Source organism: Camelus bactrianus, chromosome 6 (assembly GCF_048773025.1).
Source record: "Camelus bactrianus isolate YW-2024 breed Bactrian camel chromosome 6, ASM4877302v1, whole genome shotgun sequence".
NCBI classification, from domain to species: domain Eukaryota; kingdom Metazoa; phylum Chordata; class Mammalia; order Artiodactyla; family Camelidae; genus Camelus; species Camelus bactrianus.
This window is the reverse complement of record NC_133544.1, coordinates 36,631,039-36,657,520: the sequence shown is the minus strand read 5'-3', so window position 1 is coordinate 36,657,520 and position 26,482 is coordinate 36,631,039. Positions and strand designations below refer to the sequence as shown.

The 26,482-nt window shown below is 39.9% G+C and overlaps 1 long non-coding RNA gene across 3 annotated transcripts in view; it reads left to right on the top strand.

Moving 5' to 3' along the window:
- The window catches only part of LOC105074627 (uncharacterized), a 409,795-nt gene that overhangs the window by 358,567 nt on the left and 24,746 nt on the right, over positions 1–26,482 (top strand). For all 3 annotated transcript variants that reach the window (XR_012507506.1, XR_012507504.1, XR_012507505.1), the window contains one exon: positions 8,076–8,224. This is a non-coding gene — a long non-coding RNA (uncharacterized LOC105074627). The remainder of the gene's footprint in view (positions 1–8,075; positions 8,225–26,482) is intronic.

Here is a 26,482-nt window from a genome sequence, read left to right as displayed (position 1 = left end):
AATTCTCTATCCTTCTCTAGATTTTCTTAAACTATTAACCACACTAATATTAAAGTCTTTAGATGACAACTTCATATGAAATTCCTGGTGAGTCTCTAATGTCTGTAGTTCCACTTAGTTTCCAATCATTTCTACTTTTAATTGTACTTCCTAATTTTTAATTGGTTGCTGGCCATTGTGTATGAAATTTTGTAGAGACTCTGGATGATGTCTTCCTTAAAAGAAGGTTTTGGGTTTCATTGCACAGGCAGACGGAATACAGCAGATCACCCTGATCTGTTGAGGATTAATTGTATACTTTGTTAGGGCTTGCTCTATTTTCAGTTTTATTTCTAGCGCGTCATGTTTCTGGGATCTCAGCAGAAGACGTAGGGTGTTTACCGAATCCTCTAGCTTGGTGAGCCTTGAACTCTGATTTCTGCCTTGCCTCCCCAGCACCAGATGGCTGCTAATGTCTCTACAAAGCTCTTTAAAATCATAAATGCTGCTTTCATTTGTTTTTCTTCCTCTGTGCATGCACACTTTAGGGGAGGGCCAACAGCTTGAGAGGAATTCATAGCAAATTCAGAATTTGGGGCTTTCTGACTCTGATGAGTTCTCCTCTTTGGCATTTTTCTCCTCAAATGCCTACCACTGTTAGAGCCCCCAGTTCTGACTTCTTGATGCTGAAGTAGCCCAGTAACATTGTTGCTTTCCGCTGGGGTTCATTGCCCTTCACCATGCAGGGTTAACAGGAAAGTGCCCACAGAGGAAAGGACAAGTAAATGTGGAACTCAGCCCACATGCTTTCTCTCAACGTTCACACCCTTGTGGGCCCTGCCTCCTTTGTTGTACCCCTGTGTTTTCTGTTCTTTTTGTAATGCGTGTTTGCCTTATAATTGTTATCAGTGGTAGTTAGTCCAATACTAGCTTTTCTCACTTGACCCTCAGGATATCTTCCATAGTTCCTGTAACCTTGTGTTGTCTACTCTGTAATTTTTCCTCTTATCTGTATCGATCTTGCTGCTTTGTATTCTTTTAATGTTGTCTTATCTTTATGTCTCCTACCACTACAAGGGCTTGTCTTCTCTTCCATATCTCTTCAGATGACAGAAACGAGTGTTATTACTTACATAAGTTTAGGTAAAACACACAGGTGGGCACCCTATAAAATCTTCTATCTGCAGTTTTCTTTCACACAATTAGCAAATGTATAACTCCTGAAATGAAATCTCTTTATCTCTTACCTGCAAAAAGATGTCAAGTTCTTCTGGAGTTATGTTGACATAGTTCTTCATAAAAGCTAATGGAGCATTCAAAAAGGAATTTTTCAACTCTTCCTGAATGTCTGTCTCCAAAGCTTGAAATATCTTCGTTCCCATCAGGTAGTAGCCCATAAAAGCAATCAATAGTATGTACCTAGAGGCTTGAGAGGCAACCAACTCTATTAAAAAACTAAAGACCAGTGGAATGAGAGGCACAGGAGGTGAGATTTCTTTAATATAAAATGTCTCCCTCTTAAAACAAAAACAAAACAAAAAACAAAAAGTCTCTTACTTGTAAAGAAAATATTTACATTTAAATATACAAAAGTGAACAATCCCAAAATATTCATGGTGAAATGAAATTTGAACTCCAATTGTATCCTGACATGAAATATCCTGGACTGTGAAAATTTAAGGGAAAAAATTCTGTTTCTGGGGATGTTAATTAACTTAAGAGTAGGGGAGGAGACTTGGTCAAATACCACTGTTTAATTACTCATATGCTGGCATGTAGAGGCAGATGAGCCCAATACAGCTTATTCTTAGGGAAATAATTACTGTAGTTTCAAAAATATGTTATTAGTTTGCCCAAGCCAGGTGAATTTGGAAGAATTATTTACCCAAAGTTCTCTTTTTCTAATCCTCATTTCCCATTCCTCTCTGCGCTGCTCAGCATGAAGGAATAAAAAGTATTGAGTAGAAAGATAACCATTATCTTGATGAGACATGACTCAATATTAAAAACAAGGCAGCCAAATGAGTGTCTTGATTCTCAGAGAAATTCTTTGTAGATATGCTTGATTTTTATATAATTGTCCTGTCAGATCAAACCTACCTTCCTACCAGTCTTTTCCATCAGAAACAATCAGAGCTCATTAACACAAGTCCCCGGCACCATGAGATAACTTGGTTATTTTGTGATTTACAAACTAAGAAAGTAGCCTCATACTATGGGAATGTCATAGTCCTAACAATTAAAAACACTTAAAGTATAAAATACTAAAGTCAATATACCAATTGGAGTTACTAATTTAAAATACCAAGTGCATTAATGTAGAGAGAGAGATAGTCTTCAAAGACAATAAATTTAATCTCTCTATATACAGATAGTTCAATTTATATTAAAATAATAGAAGTAGGAACTTTAATTTTGTTCCAGATTTAGTATGATGGTATTGTTTGCCAGTCTGTTTTTAATCTGAAGCATAATATTAGATTCCAAAAAGAAAGGGACCCAACTTAGGTAGGCTCTATCAGATTCATTTTATTTATATTTTACTCCATAAATAAAATAAAAAATAATCCTAAGATTTATCATGAGAGTATGAAAAATGAAAATGTACCCAGTGATCTGTCAAGAAACACTTCCACTATTAGGAGAAAACAACCCCCAGGAAGTCTTAACCCAAGACTAGGCTGAAGCTTGTCCAGCTAAGTTTTCACTCAAATAGAACATCTTAAAGCAGTCCGACCTTTAAAAGATGTTTCTTTATCTTCATTTTTCATGGTGTGCTTAGGCAATACTCCTTCAGCATCTGACTGGTGATTTAGAACCCTTCTAAGTAATCTCAGGTCAACGTCATAATTCTTTGCGGAACCTTGGGAGATGCTAGTTGTATAAACAGTCCCCCTGTCCTTAGGTACAATGTATTAGTTTCCTATGACTGCTCTAACAATTTACCACAAACTTGGTGGCTTAAACAGCACAAATTTATTATTACAATTTTGGAGGTCATAAATTCAAACTGGATCTCATGAGCTAAATTCAAGGTGTCAGCAGGACTGTGTCTTTCTGGAAAGAAAGAAATAGTAGGGGGGAAATCTGTTTCCTTGCCTTTCCAATTTATAGAGGCTCTCTGCATTCTTTGGCTCATGCCTCTTCCTCCATTTTCAAAGTCGGCAGTATAGCATCTTCAAATTTCCCTCTGATGCTGACTTCACTGCCTCCTTTTTTCACGTCTAAGGACTCTTGTGAATTTGTGCGTACCCTCATCATCCAGAGTAATATTCCTGTCTCAAGTTCAGCTAATTAGCAAACTTAATTCCTCTCTTGCCAATTAAAATAGCATGTATATTAAACAAAATAGTACTGTTAAAATCTTGGCTTACAAGAAATGGAAGCTATCTAAGTGCCCAGAAACAGATGGATGGATAAAGATGTGTGTGTGTGTGTGTGTATACATATACATACACACACACACACACAAAACATACAAAGAATTCTTAAAACTCAAAAATAAGAAAAGATGGCCTTCCACATACAATGGAATACTACTTAAGCATAAAAAGATAAAATCTTACCATCTGCAACAACATGGATGGACCTTGTATTATGCTAAGTGAAGTCAGTCAGGTAGAGAAAGACAAACCCTATGATTTTACTCATATGTGGAATATAAAGAAAACAAACAAAATAAATGAACAACCAAACCAAAACAAAACAACATATAGATACCTTGAAAAGAGTAGTGGTTACCAGAGGGAAAGAGAGGAAAAAGTGAAACATGTGAAGAAGGCTAACTCTGTGTGACAGATGGAGACTATAAACTTTTGGTGGTAAACATACAGTAATGTATACAGAAGTCAAAATATAATGTACACATGAAACTTATGTTACAAACCAATGTTACCTCAATTTTTAAAAATGAGATTATGAGAAAAATCTGTTTGACCTTGAATTTGGTGATGACTTTTTATATACAATCCATAAAAAAATTAAGTTGGCCTTCATTATAAAGAAAACTTCTCTACAAAAGACACTGTTAAGAGAATGAAAATACAAGCCACACTTGGAGAAAGTCTTTGCAAAACACATATCTGGTAAAGGGCTAGTATCCAAAACATACAAAGAATTCTTAAAACTCAAAAATAAGAAAGGATGGCCTTGGTTGCTGTATTTTTACAATAAAAGGAAAAGCATCTGTAAAGGAAAGTTTGCACTTACTGACAGACTTCTGTTCACCATCATAGTCCCAGCTCCCAAGTTAAATCACCACAATCAGAATGTGAAATCTGTCACTGCGCCATAAAATGGAATCCTACACAGCCATGAAAAGAGATGACATAGATCTATATTTGTTGATGTACAAATATACATCTGGTAAATTTTTCAGTTAAACACATTACCAACAGCTATGTATGATGTGTATAATTTTTATGGAGAATCAATATGGTAAAATATTAACAATATTTATCTAGGATATTACTTAAGCCAATTATTTTTATTGCTATTCATATAATCTCCACATTTTTAATCTGGTTGTTTTATTTTTATAATTACTGGGTTTTTTTCGTAATCTTAATCATTCTTGACTTTTATTAAATCATTTCATCTCATTTTATAGCATTTTATTTCATCGTTGTCTTTGTATGTGTTCTTAGCTAATTATATCCCTTTATTTATTAAAAAAAGAATTACAACTTTTAGGTCCCATTTTACCAGCTTAGAAGTACAAAATAAATTCACATCTCCTTTTAAGTTTTCAATTAAATGGTTTGAGTATATATCTTCCCTTAGCAAAGAATGTATCTCCTTAGCAGAGACCCCTTTGACAATGACACAATATATCCCTGGGATCCTCTTTTTGGTCTAAGGCATCAGGCAGAGCTGGGAGCTATCCTGTGGGGCAGGACAGATTCCTGTCTTCATTAGACCCAACACATCAGTCCCATTTGACAACCATTTCATGCTGCCTTTTTCTCTCCATGTGATGATTTAAACATTTCTTAGGGTGTGTTCCCACGTAGGAATCTGCTGGGCAAATCTATTTGTAAAACAATTTAACATTCTCCTTTGCAGGAACATAACAAAGGGGAATGTACCTTTTTATCACCCAGTAAACAAAGATGCAAGGAGGTGGTTACACAAAGCAAGAGACAAGGCAGCTGCTCTCAAACTAGGGTACAGCTTCCCAGATTCCCACAAGGATTATCGTTAACACTGAGTGAGGATTCCACCAGGCATAGGAAATCTTGTCTTTCTCACAGAAGATTTTTGCACCCCTCTACCCACCTCCACTCCCGCCATTCTTTCCTACCTGCTGCCAACAGCTCTGAATGCTACCTGTTCACCAGGTGCAAGTAACAGATACAAAACAACCCCAGCATGTTCCTGAATGTTTACTGTGAAACGAGGGAATGAGAGGTCCATTTTCCAGGCATGACCTCCCTTTGCAGGCCCAGGCTTCACGCCTACTGGAAGTTTAGTCCTGAGACAAAATCATGCAGACAGATTCAAATATAATTTTTAAAATATATTTTTAATATATATATTTTTATTGACATATAGTCAGTTTACAATGTTGTGTCAATTTCTGTTATACAGCACAATGCTTCAGTCATAGATGAACATACATATATTCAGTTTCATACTCTTTTTCATCATAAGTTACAAGGTTGAAATGGCTTTTAATGTAAAAGCCAAAAAATGGTAACCAAGAAGTGTAGACACAGAGACAGGCAATCTCACCTGACTTACTTTGTAAATAGTGAAACTTCTCATAGTATGGGTTCCGTAAGTTAATGCCTTGCCAGCTCGTTTGGGGTGGTCATCATTTTATTTATTTAATTTGGCATGTCTTTTAGCCCTGCCTTCAGTATAGAATGAACAGTAGAACCAGGTTCACGGAGTCTGCTCTGTGCTTGTTTTGCAGTATGTTCATGAAAGCAAGACTTTCATAAAAAGAGACCATATAAATGATAGAAGAAGAAAGGTCAATTTTATGGCTTTTATAAATGTATGTAATTTAACTTTGGCCAGCTGCCTAAAAGCAAGATTTGAAATTGAGGGGGAAAAAAATCAGATTTTCTTAGATTGGTCACAAACATTGATTTGAAGGACAGATTAAAAATAAAACATAATTTCTTAATTTAGTATGGACATAGTGAGACTTGGCATAATAACCAAGCAAGAATCCACCTTTGCACACAAAGGCCAAGGTGGGATGGAATATGCGGTTGGAAGACTTGTTAGCAGTGTCAGGTAGGGACAAACCTTTAATGACCAAATAGGTGTCTAGAGAACACTGTGTGACGTATTTGATTATTTACCCAGCTGATTATTTTATTAGTTGCTATGGGCATGCATTTGGCAGCATTTAGAAATAAATGTTTCATAATATGTTTTTGACACAGTCAGTTCTGCCCCTAACCAGACTTTCTTGGAATGTATCTCATTTGTGAGGTGTTAGCAATCCCAAAATGGTTGAAATTCAATATTTCATAGTAACAAATAATTAAAACAATGCAAAATTTCCTCTTTCCTCCTCTTTTCCCCCAAGCAAATGCAGTGTGCTTGTTTTCTATTTTAGGTCTCCAAATTTACAGTACTTAATTTACCTCTGTTCTCTGTGACTCATTATTTTTAGTTAGTATCATCGGGTCTTGTTCCAATTTTTATTATTGTCTCATTCAATTTTGGGAAATTAGTTCCGTCATTGATGTAGTAAACTGAAATAATGGCTTTTAGCTGAAACAAGAGGAGTATCTGTGAGAAATCTACAAAGATTATGACATCACCGTGCCACCCAGCAGAGGCAGAAGAGTGGCAGGACCTCCCAAGAAAACCTGACATTATTATACCAGGACAGGATTAGCATATTCCAGAACGGCTGCCCTTCCTGCACTCTGCCACATCCACTGCATCAGCCCTATCACTCATCTGCTTAAAGAGAAATCCGTAACACCTCCATTTGTGTCCCTATCCAGGGACACAATTTTCAAGGATATATATAACTTGAGAAAACTCTGAAAAGTGTACCCCTTCAAGTCAAATACTCATGTCACAGAGAAAAACTGAAAACAGGACAGGATAAGACTCTAAAACATGGGGGCCCCAGGAATTCTCTAATGTGGTTTAATTTACATAGAGCCAAAGGAAGCAGAAGGGCCCCCAAAATGTGGCTATAAAACATCACTTACTACATAAAGTTGGAATAAAATTGGCCTAAGACAAGCATCCTTGTCATTCTTCTAGGGTCCTTTCATCTGGTGTGTGACTATGACTGAAGGATGCAGTTTGTCCTGGGGTCAGCTTTCCAGGAGAGGATAAAATCTCATTTTTTTGGCACGTCACTTTAAACAATTGACATTTTCCTTTTTTTTTTTTTTTTTTTGGAAAGGAATGTCAATCCTAGCTTTTTTTCCTTAGTAGGAAACTTTTCTGCCATATAAAATGCAGGCACAATGGAAAAGAGAGTCTCTTTTTTCCTCAGTTCCCTCTCTCTTTTTTCCGACAGAATACTGCATGTCAACCTGCAGGCCAAGCTTTGAAAGCCCTAATTTTCCTCTTTGAATTCTCAGTTGCAAAGGGTGGCTTTGGCAAGGAGAGATCCTGTTTCACATACATACCCAGCCAGGTTTCCTCTCAATTGCCAGGAACATCTGGTATCCCTCTAGGGTCTATTTGAGATCCATAATTATTTCTTTACCATGTAGATGATTACAAATATCTCCTTCCCACTACCCTGCTTCTTCCAGACTTTTCTTTACTGTTGACACACCATTGTAAGAAAGATAAATAAGACAATTCCTAATTCCATGGTTGAGATCTCTGCCTCACAAACTGATAATCATCAGTGGGAAGGCTGGTTCATACATAATGGTCTGAACCAGTGACTCTGACACCAAATGTGAGGCAATTGCCTTTCTTAGAAACCATCAATCTGCTGTTCTATCTTCAATATTCCATGTGGATCCAAAACCCCTCTCTCTAGGGACATATTTGGCTTTCAGTATTGTGGGGAAATTTTTTGACAATGCCAGTAATTTGGAAAAAGACCACCCACTCTTAATTTGTGTCTTTACTTCCATGTTTTATCTTTCTATTGACAGGAAAGCCAGATTGTCAAACCAGCATCTCACTTAGGCCTGGGAAGATATTTAGCCATAATGGTTCTGCCAACTCCTGACTCCTTAAACCCTGGACATGTTCAAGCTGGAGCAAGAAAGACACTCCTTGTACATGAAGGGTCACCTGCTCTGTAAGTATCTCAGGAATCACCACCAGCCTTTTCACTGAGCTATAGGAGAATTCTAAATTCAACTCTAAGGTCAAAGGAAACACATCAGAAGTCAATATCTACATGCATGTGTCTTTAGCAATAATAACAAAAAACAAATTTTATGATGGAAAAAATCTGAGATCTTACTGTGCCTGAGATTAAGGGTTTATAGAATCCTGCCTGATATCTGTTGACCATCCTTCCTTAATTTCCTAGTGTGTCCAGATATGCTGGTGTATTCTGAGGAGTTTGCAATATAACACTTCTCCTCAAAGAGTTGTCTGAGAGCTGTGCCCACCTAAATGGCTGTGACTCTTTCCTCCTCATGACCTATAATTAGACTGGGGCAAGAGCCTGGCACACAGTGAAGAGCAGAGCAATCATTCTGTCTCCTCCCCCCTGGAAAGTGAGTACAGTGAAGACAGTGTCCTCATCCCTTGGTACCCTGTGGCCTCCCCAGGGCCTAGAATAGAGTGTGGCACACACAGCAGGAGTTCAATACCTGTTCAATTAATGAATGAGAGAAGATCTTAGGACAACCAGTCACAAATACTCCTCTGTGTGGAGCTGTCTGTAAGTGTGGGAGCAGTTCTGAGGATGAGCAGAATCAGGGAATCAGAGAGGATGGAACAGACTTAGCAGGGAAGTGAAGACTTGAACTGGCCATGAAGGCAGAGTAAGATTTCTGTGCATAGAAGGCTCTCCATAGAATGGGGGCAGATGGGAACAGGGGATGGGCAAGGAGATCCCCTCTCTCTCTTTACCTTCTCCACAACCTGTCTTGACAGTGCAATGTGTTTAAACCTTGGTCCACTATCTGGGGCCATGCCTCCTTTTTGTACTACAAAGCCATCCTCATTCGTGGCCACTTCCCTGGACGACTTCTTGGAAGCCAGATATCAGTCCTCAACCCTCTGATGGGTGCAGAGAGGAATGTGCAGGGTCCCCAGCCTTTCAACCCTTCCCAATCCCCAGCAATCTCTCCTATGTGTCTCCCCACGCTCTCTTGAGAACATTCTCTCTCTCTCTCTCTCTCTGGACACCCAGCATCATCTTATCAATGGGCTTGAAGTTTTGTGAAAGATAAGAAAATCTTCTGTTGCTTCTGTTGTCCGTGATACAAAGAGTCCTGGGCTTGACTTCCAGTAGGTCTCAGTAATGTAATCAAATCAGGGAGAAGGGGCAATTCAGGGGGGAAACATATATACATATTTCAACTAATTAATCTTCCATAATTTCTGTCAGTGACTGTAGTACCTCTTCTTACTTCTCCGGCCCACTGTAAGTATATATAAATAAAGATAAAAGTCGAAATACAAAGAGCGTGAAATCAAACCCAGCTGCTTGGTTCAAACCTGTTCTGTGTCCTCCGGGGAACTTAGAATCTAACAGAAGGCACAGCAGCACAGCCAGGAGCTTTCCTGTGGATGACCATGCTAATTAACTACTGCAACGGGGCTGATCTGGGAGCAGGACCGCATGTGACTAAGGTAATTAAATTGAGGAAAGTACAAACTGAACTGAAGCAAAGAGAGTCAATTTCCGGCATGAGTCATCCAACGGGAGTGATGATTTGCCTATTTGAGAGATGAGATTCAATAACTCAGAAAATTTAGTGACACATCGAAATTCAACACCACCGATTTTCTCTCTGCACCCGGCCCATTGAGTCTCCCAAGACTTCCCAGTGTCCTAGAAATGAATACACTGTGCGTGTGTGGCCGCAGTGCTAAGTTGCATAAAAGAAACATCGTGTTTGGTTTATACAGTAAAACCACAATTAGCTGAAGTGCTTGGAGAATAAAACATCATGGTTACCTCACAGTTAGCTTAAGGATGCTTTATAAAATGCTAGAAAATTCCTTCTCTTACTCTCTCTCTCTGATAACTTTGTATCAAAATCTGGAGAATACTTTATAAAACCATTAGACCCAGGGAGCCCACTTTCCTACCTCAGAAAGCAGAGCATGATGAATTAAAATCCTTGTTAATTACAAGGCATTTGCTATAATGGATATAATATGTCAAATAATTTAATATAATTAAATTCATTTTTAGATAACAGTCATTCTAAACCTTGCATGGCCTCTGCACTGTGTTTAAGGGGGTACTAGACTGGTCCTGCCACTTCTGCTCTGTCCCATTAGAGCCCAGAGCATTGTCTGGAGAGGATTGTTTATGAAGAAGATGGATTCATGCCTCCAACTCCACAGAAATGGTGGTGTACAGTCATCTACTCATTCACATCAGTTTTTTCTTGCCCTGAAAATGTGGTTTTGTTTTGTTTTGTTTTTTAATGCTCTAATCCACGTGTCATGGTTCTTTTGTAGTTTTTTTTAAAACTACAGAAAAATTCTCCATTTAAGTAAGATCTCTAATTCCTTGAGCTCCAGTTAACTGGGGTTTTCAAGTTTTCCAGGATGCTCTGCTCCCTCCATATGGCAGGACTTTGTGGAACAAGATAAAAGGGGCAGCTTCCCCAAGTTGTGGTCAGAAGGGAGGATCAGGAGGGTGGATGCACTGATTTTTAGTGAAAACAAAAAATTCATAACTTTGGTTCTGAAATCAGTCAATTACCATCTGCTGGCATATTTGCCACTTGGTACTCTAGGGAGCTTCTATTTTCTATTAAGACTTAAATTGGGATCATTGTTATTTCTATTTCACTTGTTCTAATGGTTGTTGCTTTGCATGTCTGTGTGTGTGTGTGTGTGTGTGTGTCCAGTCTGAGCCTCTGAAAAGTACTGAGGTCAGCACTGGAGTAGGGGTGGAGGCTGCTGCTGGAAGACCGAGCAGAGATGCCAACTGTCCATCTCTGACATGAGCGGGCATAGTGCTCTTCTGGGGGTTTGGAGAAAGCTAAGCTAACTTCAAGCAGAGGTTGAAAAAAGTGGAAGTGATCACTGGTGTCCTCCTGTCTACTCAGGCAGCACCATTTCCCTTACCTGGTTGCTACCCCATCCCCTGGCTCCCCTATAGTGCTTCCTCCCTCTGGACTGTCATTTCTAAACCTTACTCCTCAGCCATTCCTATGCCTTCTCCTTTCAAAATGCATGTTGTCCTGCCCCTTTCTTAGGGAGCCTGCTCTCGGCTGATTATCCTGTGGGATGAAATTTGCCAAGGCTAATTCACTCTAAGGTTTTAGAGATTAACAAGTTAATGTGTAACTTCTTCCACATAAATTCAGATTTAAACCAGCAGTCTTCAGTGTTTTCAGTTCCCTTCAACACTTCCGTATAAGCATCTGATGGTGGACTCTGAGAAATCTCAATAGGGAAGACGTTTGAAAGTAGAACTTTCCTGACATATCTCTGTTGTCACCCTGGAAGTGCCTGCCTACTTTTGTGAGCAAGGCAGGGCCTGTGCAGCATCCCCCAATGTGCGGAGGTAGCTACTGTTGTCCTAGGATTTGTGGTCCACTTGGCTAGTTGCTTTCCAGGGTCCCCCTACTAAAGTCTCAGAATCAGGAGTAGCAAGGATGTCAGCTTAACAGAAAACCATGCAGGAGAGGTGGTGGCCAGAAAGCTGTAATTGAAAACTCATTGCGCATTTCTCACTGGCGTTCAGCCCAGTTTTTATCATGCTTTTTGCAGTTGTTAACGTCACCAAAGTGGGTCACAGAAATGAAATCCACACCTCGGCTGACCTGGGCAGAACTAAGGCGACAGGGGATCTGTTTATTTTAATTTATTTTAAAGTAATTCAAGTCCTGTTTACTGTCTCTGGTAATGTTGCTTAGAAACCTCATAATTCTGTCTTGAATCCAAGTTACAAATGGAACATTTAGAAAACTATGGAAAAATGTTCTTGGAACTCTATCAATAAATTCAAGAAACTTTTTTCTATCTTAACCCAGCCTATCTCTTATACATATGTACAACTGCATAGATGTAATTCAAAACTATATTTCTGGTCATTAATCCATGTGTCATAGAGGAGGAAACATTTTCTTCTCTTCCCCAAGTTCCTGTCTCAGATAATAAAAGAGATACTTCCACTAGATCAGTGGTATTAGAAAGAAATCTTTCACCCTCGTTTCCTCTATTCATTCTTTCCAGGGAGTAAAGTGACCAAAGCCAATGAGCAGACCTCTCCTCTGCTGAGCAGCCACCACTGCCCACGTGTGGCCTCTCCTGTTCTCTCTGGCCTCTCTCTAGAGAGATGGCCTCCCTGCCACAGCCGGTACCCACCTCCCCTCCCCACTGTGAGCTCCCAGAGAAGGATCTGTCTCTGAAGGTGAAGGCCAGTGCTTGTCCAGCTGTTTTGCCAGGACCAGGTGGGTAGATGCAATTCAAGGCATTAGGGCTAGGAAGTGCCTTGGAACCTAGTCTGAGCTCCATTCTCTAGTCTGGCTTTACCAGTAATCATGCTGTTATTTTGGTTTCTTATTCCTCTGTCTATTTCTCAGTCCACCCAGAACTTGAGAGAAGAGTGTGAGTCACTCACGCCTGACAGATTGATATAATGAAATCTGATACAAATGATACGATGAAATTGATATCAATGAAATGATGTAATGAAAGAGCAGTAGTATCTTTACACCTAGAAGGACTCTTAGAGATCATAATTCCTTTGTGTTCTGTGGGCAAATGAAGACCTGAGGGCATTAAGCTCCTAGCCCAAAGTTACTCAGATAGTCAGTGACCACGATGGGCTGAAAGCTCAGTTCTCTGGACTTTGGATTTCGAGATCGTTTCACTGCTGTCGTGTTATTCAGGCCAGCCTTGGGCATAGGCACTTGAAATCTTTGTATCTGTCTCCTGCCATCCTCTTGGGGGACTTCAACATCCAAAGATGCCCCTTTAGCAACCAGGTCTCTTAGTTCTGACTTTCCTATCTCCGGTGAACCTCTGCCACCGTCTCACTTGTGCCAGTCATTATCAGAGTCATGCCCAGAATATGGTTCTACCACCAAAATCACTAATTTAAGTACTTTTATTTTCCTCTTATCCTCCTGCCCATCCTTCCTGCTTCCTTATAAATCACTACCATTGCAACTATTTTCTTGTGGGTGTCTTTTCTTTTTTTTTTTTTTTAACTGAAGTATAGTCAGGTATGTGTCCATTTCTGGTGTATAGCATAATGTCCCAGTCACCACTGCAACTATTTTTAAGCACACTGAGACCTCCATTAGTTGACTCTGTTTTCTCCTCATTCCCACCATCCCGTTTTCACTTTCTCAATATCAGGCTTAGATTCCAGGGCCCTCATTTCAATCACTCTTCTTAGTTATTCCCCAAATCCTACTGATCCTCCTTGTTTTCATTAGACCCTAACTGAACCACCTGGAGTGAATCTAACCATTCAGCTTCCCCGTTCCTGCACACGGGCAAATGAATAATGCTGAAGAAAGTCACACAGCTAGGAAGATCTGTTCCTCTGTAAGTTCAAGGTTTCCAACTTCTCACATGATGACAGCATCACCTCAGAGTCCTGCTGAGTTTCTCCGGTCATCTCATCCTCATATTCTCAAACCTTGTCTGTGTTCCTCAAACTTCTGAATCCCTTTCTCTCTCATCTCTCAACAGCAGCTGCCTCCTCGTTTAGATAAAATATAAATCACCAGGTGAGAACTCATCAATTCTACATGATCAAACTCATTTTCTTCTCTTCCCATCATCACAATGGAGGAGACATGCCTCCTTCCTAAAGTCAATTCCTTTACCCACGTTAGGAGCCCACACTCTCACCCCTCGAAAACCCCACACAGGGTCTTTCCAGGGGACCCCAGCACACATGGAATTCTTGAGCTCTTCACACACCTCCCAGATGTATCTTTGCTACAACTAAGGACCCTTAGAGTCATGACAGATTCTGTTGGACAAAATATTGATAGTGGTCCAGCAATGACGTATTCTACTATGTATCTTAAAGTGTGTCATAGCACTCCTATAAAGCCTATCCTTCTGTAACAGATTATTTCAATAAGCATTCAAATATGCTAGCGTCTCATCATCTTTAAAACAAATGTATGAACCAGAACATAGAAATACTCCCTCCATTCCACATTATGTCTCTATTACCTTAACCTTCCCAGAAAACAAGTCTGCACTTTCTGCCTCCGTTTCTTCACCTCCCTTCTCTCCTTAACTCTCATCTATTTGTTTCCCCCCTGCCCCTGGAACCACCCTTTACTAAACTCACCAGAGAACGTTCCCTATCTCTTCTCACCTTAGTTGGCATCTCAGCAGTATCCATCCCAGAAGCCCATCTCTTTCATCCTAAAACACGAAGATGACATTGTCCTCTCTTCATTTTCTGTGTAATCCCCAAGCCATCTCTCAGTCTGTTTCACTGCTTGGTTCTGGTGGGCACTGTGATTACCTCCTGAATATCCAGGCTCCTTTATTTTGATAAATAAATCAGCGTTGTCCAGATATTCAAGCTTCAGGCTCACAACCCAATGAGCAGTGGAGAACTTGACTTCACTCTCAGCATTTGAGCGTGCTGTACGTGGTCCAGATTAATCACCATAAATCTGTTCTGAGGTTTACCAAATTTTGGCTTAGAGGTAGGCATGTGACTCTAGCCAATAGAAGGAGAGCTTTTACTAGGGACTTCAGAAGGGAAAGCCTCCGTTTGCTCTGAGAAACCAACAGACCCACTCTCCTTTTTCAGTGCGGGAAAGAATGCATGTAGCCTTAGAAATTGTAGGCAGCCATCCTGCAACTGCATAAGGACTCAGCTTTAGAAGGAAGCTAACACCACACAAGGCAGCACCCAGAACTGGAAGAAAAGTGAGAACTTAACAGCATGATACACAGCTGAATCTAATCAGCCCTAAAGCCCACACTGCCACTGGGTTGTCAGTCTGGGTTGGTCTAATATTTGCAGCAAACTCATTTCTGGCTCACTGACTAGCCTGTGGTCTTTGGATTTCTGCTAGTATCTGGTCTTCTCAATTTTTATCCATCCCCATGATTCCAGTGTCCATTTACATGTTGACAATCAAAATTATATCTCTAGATCAGACTCCTCCTCTAAAGGCTAAATCTATATACCCAGCTGCTGACTAAGAATCTCCCCCTGGGTGGCTCACAGGTAACTTCTACTCATCAAGTCCAAAACTAAAGTTATCTACCCATTTTTGGATTGGGTTGTTTGTTTTTTATTAAATTGTAAGGGCTGTTTATATATTCTGGAAATCAAACCTTTGTCAGTCTCATCATTTGCAAATATTTTCTGCCATTACATAGGTTGTTGTTTTGTTTTGCTTATGTTTCCTTTGCTGTGCAAAAGCTTATAAGTTTAATTAGGTCCCATTTGTTTAGTTTTGCTTTTATTTCCTTTTCCTTGGTAGACTGCCCTAGAAGAACATTGCTAAGATTTATGTCAGAGGATGTTTTGCCTATGTTTTCTTCTAGGAGGTTTATAGTGTCTTGTCTTATTTAAGTCTTTAAGCCATTTTGAGTTTATTTGTGTATGGTGTGAAGGAGAGTTCTAACTTCATTGATTTACATGCTTCTGTCCAGTTTTCCCAACACCACTTGCTGAAGAGCCTGTCTTTTCTCCATTGTATATTCTTGCCTCCTTTGTTGAAGATTAATTGACCATAGGTCTGTGGATTTATTTCTGGGCTCTATTCTGTTCCATTGATCCATATGTCTGTTTTTGTGCCAGTATCAAACTGTTTTGATTACTGTAGCTCTGTAGTATTGGTTGAAGTCTGGGAGGGTTATTCCTCCAACTTCATTCTTTTTCTTCAGTATTTCTTTGACAATTCTGGGTCTTTTGTGATTCCATACACTTTTAGGATTATTTGTTCTAGTTCTGTGAAAAATATCATGGATAGATTGATAGGGATTGCATTAAATCTGTGATTGCCTTGGGCAGTATGGCCATTTTAAATATTGACTCTTCCAATCCAAGATCATGGGGCATCTTTCCATTTCTTTAAGTCATCTTTAATTTCCTTAATCAATATTTTATAGTTCTCTATGTATAAGTCTCAGTTCTCCAATGAAGACATACAAATGGCCAATAGGCAAATGAGAAAAAGCTCCATATCACTGATTATCAGAGAAATGCAAATCAAAACTATAATGAGGTATCACCTCACACCAGGCAGAATGGCCATTTTTTAAAAGTCCACAAATGATAAATGCTGAAGTTATCACATACTGCCAGTTCCACCTCCTGAGTAACTCTAATCTGTCTATTTCCCTCCATCTTTACTTCCTCTACCTTAGTCCAAACTTCCGATATCTTTGTCTGAAATATGCAGTAGCCTCCCACATCTAGTCTCCCACCTCTGCATTTACCCCTGTCTAATGTTTCCACCTTGCAGACTGAAGGGACTTTGTAAAATGGGAATTTCATCATGATGGCCTCTACTTAAACTTAGTGCCTAAAATCATTACAGTTAGTATCATAATCTCACATAAATTCTGCCCCAAACAATAACAATAGCAACTGTAATCACTTTTTATTTCATCTATTTGGTTCATTTATCAGACTCCTTAGTTCTTTGTAATATTTCATTTACTCTTCCCAAGAACACCATGGAGAAGATTCTATGTTGTCATTCATTTACAAGAGAGGAAACTGAGGTTTAGAGAGGAGATTAAGTAGCTTTCCCAAGGTTACCCAGCTAGAAATAAGAGAGTTGGGTCTTGCTCTTTTCCAGTGATTGATTTCTTAACTAGTACTTAGTATGACTGCAAGCCCCTGTATGATACGGTTCCCCCTCCCCATTCTAGCTTCATCTCAGGATCTTCCCCACAGGTTAATAATCCAGTCGCAGCAGTCTTCTTCCTGTTTCTCAGATATGTGCCCTTCCTCACCAGTTCTTTGTGTTTGGAACATTCTTTCTCTCCCTGCTTCTCTGAGACGGGTCAGGTACCAGAACTTGCTAGCGTGATGCGTCATAGATATTATCAAAGACCCAGGTCCTTTATGCTCTCTGCTGAGACATCTACAGCCTCTGTTTTGTCCTTCTGGACCATGAAATAGTGCATACAGTCTTGGGAATGCTGCAGAAAAGCCTATCTTGGTTAACTCATTGAATCTCCTAGGTCTGACTTATCTCACAATGATTTGGGCCATTTGTCCTTGAGATAGTTTAGCAATTTGAGGCTAGCAGATATAGTTTAAATTGCAGGAGTATATTTTTGGCAGACCATATAGTAGAACACTGGAGGCTGAAGCTGACAAAATGGAGCTACAGCTTGCTGCAAAGTCTTGTATGGATGTAAGAGCCAGTTCAGTGTTTTGGCAGCAGATGGAATTTGCCAGTAGCCTCCACAGTCATCCCGAGTTGCCAGAATGGTTTATCCACACACCCTTCTCAGGAAAATCAAGCTGAGCACATGGATATACTCATAACTCAGGTTTTCAAAATTAGAGAGATCTGTAATTGTCCACCACCCTCTGGACCAGACTCTGGACTACTATTTGAACTCAGCATGAAGCATTGTCTTGAAGAATCAGAAAAAGAAGACCTAAATGTCACTGTTAAGAAAAGGAAAATGGATATTCTTCCTATTCAAAAAACAGGAGCAAATACCACTAACATACATAGTTGAGTAAAGAACAAGAAGTTGAATTAAAATTTATGACACTGGATATGTGAAGAATGCAGGAATCCTTATCATTTTTATGTTACTTAAAAAAAAAGATTTTTGAAATGGAAAAGAATGGATATCCAGCATCAAGTCATACAATTACAGGTATTATCTGAATTCTGCTACTAGGTATTTATTTTTATAAGATACTGATTCTTTTAATCTATTTAAAATATCTTCTATGAGGAAAATGTCACAGAATAAATCTGTAATACACATTTTTTTTAATTCTGTAAACTCTCATAGGTATAAGATGTGGCAACATAGGTCCTCTTTCACATCTGGCCGAGGAGGGAGTAAATGTTTTTCCCCAACTATGAAACATTTCTTCTCCTCAATTTGTTTGGGTGAATTTAGATCATGGGCTCTCTACTGCTAAACATGTAATTGTCACTAGAGGCATGTTCTATGTGACAAGGGGCATGGGATTACTAATGTGGCTCTGACCAGTTAGTATGTATCCTGGAAGCAGAGGCCAATTCCCCAACTGTATCGCTGTGAGACAGAGGCCAAGGGGATGGAGTAGACATTGATCAGCCATAATGTTCTCAACATCAACCCTAAACCAAGCTAAGTACCATCAGTATTTTAAGTTTCAGGTTAAAATCACCCAATTAATACATTCAGTACACTTTTTTTGGATGCCAGACACTAAGTGAGGCACTAGGTTTACAAACAGTGAACAAAACCGACAGGATTCCCACTCTCATGGAGTTTAGGTTTAGTGAGAGAGACAGAGAAAACTGAACACAAGCAAACATGTAATGACCATGTGCGGTGGGTGCTGTAAGTCAGAACATGAGAGCGGGGGTCAAAGTTAAGATTTGGTGTTAGAAATTCCCGGCTTGAAGAAACGCTCTTCAGCTCAGACCAGAAAGATGGAAAGAAAAAAGAACGAAAAAAAAAAAAGAAAGATGGAAAGAGAGTACCCAGGCAATAGAAGAAATAAACAGCAAGTAGAAACAAGTGAAAAACAAAAACAAACAAACAGCCCAAGGAAACTGACAATCTAGAGTCTTTTCATTTCACCACCAATCATTTGCTTATTTTTCCTTTCCAAATGCTGTGAACATCTGTGGAGACTCGTAACATAAGATAAAATTTTTAAACCTGTATGTCATCAACATAAAGGCATCACTTCCAGCAGGTGAAGGGGAAACTGGGGAGAGAAAATCAAGGACATTACAGGTAATTAATGTCCCATTTATATAGAGAAGGCTTGAAATATTGGCTAAATCAATGGGACCAGAAATAAAAGTATAAATATGCTATTAAAAAATCTTTAAGATAAACATCAGGTTTAAGATAAACTAGGCGAAGGTTTGGCTTTCTGTCCCTTCAAAGTCCCAATGGAGTAAATATATAGAAGTCCAAAGGTGAGGAAAATCATAACACAACAGCAGGGAACCAAAGAGGGAGGGAAAGACCCTGTCCCAGGACTTCAGGATACTTGATACCATGGTTAACCATATAAAATTTTCAGTTATTCCTAAGAGAACATCATATAAATTCTATGAATAGAAATGTCTCTGCCTTTTGTAAAGGAAAAGTAAGTGAGCAGAGTGTCCTTATCGATGACTCCTTTTTAAAGCAACAAGTGCCTAGACCCAAAGCCAGGGAGGAAATCACTAACCACGTGCTCCTTCTGCTACTGCTGTGTGTGTTGCACCATCACAGCAGTCCGTCGCCCATCTCTACAGCAGGACAACTAGAGGTGTTTCCTATAAAGACTTCAGAAGTATTTGAATACTTTGTTGGTTTTATTTGAAATTTTGGAATTACGTACTGCAATCTACAGTATTTTGCAAAATATGTTTTAAAATGATATATTTTAAGTAACAGTGGCAGACATATCCTGAACCAATAAACCCGATCATTTTAAGACAGGTGTTGTTTGGAAGGAAATTTGAGAAATTCTTTGATGTTGGCAGTTGGGTTTGCTCTCAGCTACCTGGCAACAAAATCCAGGAAGTACAAGATGAATCACACACTGGGCAAAAGCTATGAGAAAAATGAAGTTCTTGGTGAGAAAATTTAGAAGTACCATCCACGGAAAATGGGAGAGAAACAAGGGCTTCCAGCAGGAACGCTTAGCTCGCTGAAGCTCTGTTCTCTCCCTGGTGCAATCTCAGTTTCAAGTCCCTGCCGTTTTTAATTTAAAGTGTGCATAGTGCTGTTGTTTTCAGAATTGTCAGCAAACAGAGTCCAAAGAGTGTTAGGTTTATAACCCGAGGCGTGGAAAGGGCAAAAATCAATTTTAAACAGTTATTATTACCAGATATTTCATGCATCAAAATATCCAGGTGGCAATTCAGCAGGACAGGTCTAAGTTTCACAGACGTGGAGGTTATCCAACTCAAGTCTTGGAAAAAGCTCAGATTTACGCTCTGACAACCCCAGCTCTGGAAAATTTCTAGCTTTTAATCATAGAAATAAAGATAGTGCGTATCGCACAGGGTTGATTTGGGGATCATGTGAGATAATGTTAACATGCTGTAAACCATGGCATGCTATACAATGTGTCCTCCACCCCCACTTACCTGTTTCTGGATCACATCCTTTCCAACACCACTAGGTTTTCATTCTATAAAGAATTCCCAACCCACACAGAGGAGAATGCCATATAAAGATGGAAACAGAGAGGGGAGCGATGTGTCTACCAGCCAAGGAACGCCGATTGCTGGCAACCATCAGAAGCTGGAGGGAGGCATGAAACAGATTTTCCCTCCCATTCTGTAGAAGAAACTACCACTGCTGACACCTTGATTTCAGACTTCTGGCCTCCAAAATGTGAGAGAATGAACTCCTGTTGTTTTTAAACCAGTAAATTTGTGATCACTTGTTAAAGCAGTCTGAGGAAAGTAATACAGCCTTTCATCTGAAACTTAAACATTCAAATTCCTTAACGCTCGGCAACCCCACTCCTGGTAGTATGCCCGAAGGAACTTGTGCACATGAACACCTTATTCATAAAATGATGCATTTTGTTCACAAAATAGTGCAACTTGTTCCACCACTGACTGGATAATATGATAGAGTCACAAAGTGAAATCTTTATACAGCAATGAAAATGAGTGAACTGTGCCTACAGACAACAACATGGAAGAATCTTGGTAACCTAACGTTGAGTGAAAAAATAAGTCCCAGAAGACTGCAGATGGTACAATTGTATTTTTATGGAACACAAAATATTAAGTATACATACATCTGTGATTAAGCAGTTTCTTTAAAAAAACTAAATAGTGCTTACCATATGATTCATCAGTTTCATGTTTAGGCAAGTATCCCAGAGGAATTAAAGTTACATTCACACCAAACCTGTACACGAATGTTCATTGCAACTTTATTTGTAACAGCCAAAATCCAGAAACAAACCAAACGCTCCAACAGATAAGCAATTACACAAATGGTGGAACATCTATACCACAGAATACTAGGGAACAATTAAAAGAGAACTATTGATAAACATAACAACTTGGGTGGATTGCAAAAGAGTTATGCTGTGCAAAAAAAAGAGCCAATCTCAAAAGTTTGCATTTTATATTCCGTGCATGTGGTATACTTGAAATGACGAAAAATACAGATGGCGAACAGATTAGTGGTAATCAATGATTAGAAAGGAGTAAGGGAGGGAGGAAGATGATTGTGGACAAGAAAGATGGCACGGGGGACCCTTGTGATGAAACTGTTCTGTATCTAGGCTGCAATGTTGGCCACGCAAATCTAACCATGTGATACACCTGAAGAGAGCTAAACATATACACACACCAATAAGTGCATGTAAAACTAATGAAATTTGAATAAAGTTGATAAGTTGTATTAATGTTTTTAAAAGGACAGTTGAATTTCCTCTTTCTTTGAGACTCTATTCATTCATTAATTCATCTGTTCAGTCAACAAATATTTGCTGAATATACTGTAGACCAGCCACTACGCCGTCGAACTGATTCATCCAGGTTGTGAGATATGCCACAATGGAAAAATGTCCAATGCCTTCAGAACGTGAAACAGGGAGACCTCACTTTGTCACTTGTATCAGTGAAGGCATTCCTGAGAGAGAGCATTGCTTAAGCTAAAACTTAATGGATGAGTAAGCAGAAGTGAGGTAGATAGTGGGGATCTGGTGCTGGGAGGAGGCAGTGTTTATGGAGGAGAGAATGTATGTGTTCCTTCGACTCTTGCCTTGATCTAGGAAGCAACATGGCTCAGAGGAACTGAATGATGTTCAACAAGAGTGGAGCATAGAGAGTGAGGGGAGAGGGCAGCAAGATGCAGACAAGGAGGTGTTCCGGAGCTGGGTCACCCAGTCAGAGTCTTGTACGCAAGAGCATGGGGTGGGAGGGGTGCTGAGGAGAGTGAATACGGTCACTGATGATGACAGTGTCAAGGATCTAAGACACCACAGAGGTGTATGGACCATCTATATGAACAGCAACGATCACAGGAGCCCAGCCAAAGAGGAGATGGGTGCCAGTCTTCAGCAGATGATTAAAAGTTTCAGTTGTGGCACCAAGGAGTGGCTGGAGAAATTTTATTTTCCACTCCATAATCTCCATTAAACCCCCTCAAAGTTACCCAAATTAATAGTAGTAGTGGTAGTAGTAAAATTAGTGATATGAGCAAAAGATTGATTGCCTGGTGGTGGGGCAAGAAGTTAGGTGTCAACTGCTGGATCAGGTTGATGCTGGGGGTAGGGACCCAACCCGTCTGATAGGACTGTCTTCAGCTGCTCCCTCTCTGTTGGATTCTTCCAGTTTGCAGACAAGTTCACATCCTCCTCATTTTAGTATTCTCCCTTAGCCCTGCAACGGCTCACTCTTCACAGCTAAACTGCCTGAAAGGCTGACGGCAGTGGACTAGTGGTCTCAGAGTTGTCCCTGGGGACAGGAGAAGGACCTGGCTGCTAAGGTCACCTCTGTCACTGTCATTCAACCCAGACACCCACACTGGGTGGTGGGGGCCACTGAAATAATGGAAGAGTCTTCACCTTTTAGCCTGGTTTCTGAAGAGAGAAAAAGAATCTGGGAGAGACAAAAGGCCACTTCTTGTCATAAAAAGGCAGAGGAAAACCTGCTGAAGGTGTGAAGTTGGGCAGTCTTACCTATCTGAGGAACAAGAACGTTTCTGAATGCTTGCAATCCGTATTTTAAGAATCCTACAGTGGATTTTGAGAGGCTTTATTTAGACTGTGTGTGAACTTCATGTACATTAATTAATAAAACTGAGTGGTTTTAATGTATTAAGAAAATGTAGCTGCAGGAGACTGCTACCTCTTATCCAAGGAAGATGAGAGGGACCGCCTCTGCTTATCCACGTGACGTGCGGTAGAGCAACGCAGGACAGACAGCAAAGCCCAAGCAGAACTCAGTGAGGCTGAGACAGCTGGCAGCAGACCTGGACCTTATGCAAAGCGTGCTGACGGCTGAGGGCCGTTTCTCTCTGAGAACAGCCTTACGTGGAGAAAAGCACCTGCAAGGAATTCAGGGTGTCCTTGACAGGAGCCCAGGTGCTAGAGCATTTTTACATTAGAAAAAGAAAAATTCAACAGAGCCATGTTTTGGATGCAAAGCCCCCACAGATAGCAAAGCAATACAAGGGGGAAAAGGCAACCCAAAGTGCAGTTCTGCAGAGGACGCGGAGTTCCTCGTGGCTGACAGTGAAGGAGGAAAGTAAGCAAACAGCCAAAAGCTGGAAAGTCAGACTCCACTAGGGCCCAAGAGGGAAGAGATTCACATAGATAGTGACTCTGGAGTGAGACCAGAGTCACAGGTCCCTCCGGCATTCAGACACGGCCACACCTTCCTTAATTTGGGGGATGGAAGTCTGCAGAAAACACACAGAAAGTTTCGATGTCCAACCTTCTGCCCATGGACCATTCATTTCCAGAACTCCCTCCTCCAGAACACTTTGATGGCATTCAGAAGGAAATTACGAATAATTTAAAGAGAAACCAAAGGAGTGGGGATTCAGTACAGAACGAAAAGAAAAGGCGGGGCGGGGTGGGGCGAGGCAGGGGAAAAAAAAAGTAAACCTGTGTGATCTAATAGGGCTATCATCAAACAGTTCCCCGGAAGGAGAGGGGTTGCCATGATTAGAAGACAATCACTGTGACATTTAAAACACATATGACTAAGTGACTAGAATTATCTAGCAGACTATCTCCTAGTGCTTAATCTCTCCTGTTGAGAATTAAGTTACCTGGAAAAACAATTTTAAGTGTCTATTATTTGCCTCTTTTTAACTTCAGAATTATAAAGTATAAGTTTAATCAAAGTATGCTATGTATAATATCAATCTATAGGAACATAAAAAATAATTCAAACCCTAGTTAATGTGAAAAGCTGAGGCTGCCTTCTATTTGAAGCGTGCATAACTAAACACTTTGATTTGCATATTTCACTCGTTCATTGATGGTGATCATTTCACGAATTCATTTACACCTCTCTAAATGAAACTTGATGTATAACACTGCGCTTTTCTTAATAGACTGTTATCTTCATACCATCAGGAGAAATTTCAGATTTCCATTTTGTAAAGTGAGAGACCAAATTATTATTCTTGCTTTTTAAAACATTATGAGTATACATATAAAATATGTCAACTGAAGTGTCTTGATGCTTTAATATTTTACTTGTTTATAATAGAAAGTATTATGCATCTCTTTTCAGTGACCAGGGATTTTTCCTTTGGTCCATAGTGATATGTGAGTGGGAGTGTGTAACGTTTGATTATAGGAAGTCAATAAGATCAGTATATGCTGTGATAACGTACTGAACGTTATCCACCCATGATGACTCTGCCTCCTCAGTGGATAGTGATGTGCCCTTTCCTTCCATCTCCGTGATAAATCTGTTGGCAAATCCATTTGGTACTTATTTGCACCCTCGTTATTTTAAACGCTAAAGTACCAGGTCACTTAACCACTCCTTCTTATTGCTTACGCCTCACATTCGTTGTCCTTCCAGACACCACACCTTTCTGGTTCCCCATCTACTGCTTATGGTTCCTTTTTCTAAATCTGCTTTGTGGATTTATCTCCCCCGTCCCCCAAGTTTAACCTTTAAGTATTTTTAGTGTTTTTCAAGTTTCCATCTTCCGTTCAATTCAACAAGGATTTCCAAGTACCAGCTAACGCACAGGCGTAATGATCATTGCTGTACATGCAAAGATGAATAAGACATACAAATCATGAGAGAGACCTATAAATAAACAAGTATAACCTAATCCATACTTAAGTGCTACAATAAAAGTGTGTACAAGTGACTCACCCACAAGGCCTCAGAGGATAAAGCAAAGCCCTGTCCTCTTCTCTTTTTGGTGTCTTAATTGAGCCCTTTCAATTAGAAGAGAGATAGAGGTTCACACAAGCAGACTCAAACAGGGAAGAGTTCATTGTAATATTATCAGTACCAACTCTTGGAGGCAAGCCTATCCATTGGTCCAGCTGATCTTTTTGCACTAGGCTTTGTCAGCTTAAGAACAGACCCCACTCCCAATCCAACACACTGTGAGGAGGCACAGTCCATAAATCATGACATGGAAAAACCACTAGAGGAGATGGCCTAAGGATGACTTAGTTCAAGTCCCAGTGGCCCAATGGAAAGCGTTTCTTTTGCATGATAGATGGTCTAACTGTCCTGATGTAACTGTGTGCTCTTTGCCTAGTCTTTGCCTGGGATGTTTAGCCAAGTGCCAAAGCCTAAAGAAAAGAGCAGAGAGGGCTAGAAGTCATGAGTTCAGGGTTCAAGACTAGGCTTGGAACCAGCTCTGTGGTCTTGGTCAGGTCACCTGCTTCTTTCAGTTGTCATTGTGGATTTCCCCAGGCAAGTACTTGGGCTAAGCAAAAACATAAAATGTACTGAACCCGTATTAAAGCTACTTTTATAGAATGTCAAGAACTATGAAGGGTCTGAGACTGTGCCCTACTTGAAATGTAACAACTTAGCCTGCCACAGTTTTGTGGATGCTGGTAAAAAACATGAGATTGCCGGGTTAGAGACCAAGAACTTTGTTACACGGCATCGCAAGCCGCATGAGCACCTACACATTTGCATCAGTTCTCCTTGCTCCCAGGCTGCATGGGTACCACACAGATGGGCCAGAAGGAAGCCTGTGCACCATCGGTGCATTTCAGGACAGGGATCCTGAGTTTAGGGACCTTGAGAGTAGTGCAGCATTCCAACAAACAGTTTCTGCCGGAAGGTGGAACTTTGTTTATTGTGGATACCATGTCATCATAGACCAAAGTTTTCTATATTTTTCTGGTGTGTCTCTAATAGATCTGAATACAAATCACTGATATTTTATTTAATGATTCCATATGAGCTTCATAAATATAATAGGAGATCTAATTCTGGAGAAAAAAGTACTTTATGTTAAATGGAGGCTATAAGTAGGAAATAAGAAAAAGTAAAGGTTGCAATATATTTCAGGTTGGTGTTTAAAGGTTGTTTGTTGTTCCCCGTCTGAAATTTGCAATATATAATCCATGTGCTTTTTCATTTCACTGTTCAAATCCTGCCTTCAAATAGTGAGCCAAACAATTCCTTTCATGCCCTCTGCTGGCTTTTGTAAGTTAAACATCAATAACACTGCAAAGTAGCCAAAATAATAATACACATGATCATAAAACCTTCTTTTATAGGTTTTATAAAATCCAGTCTCACTTGTTCAC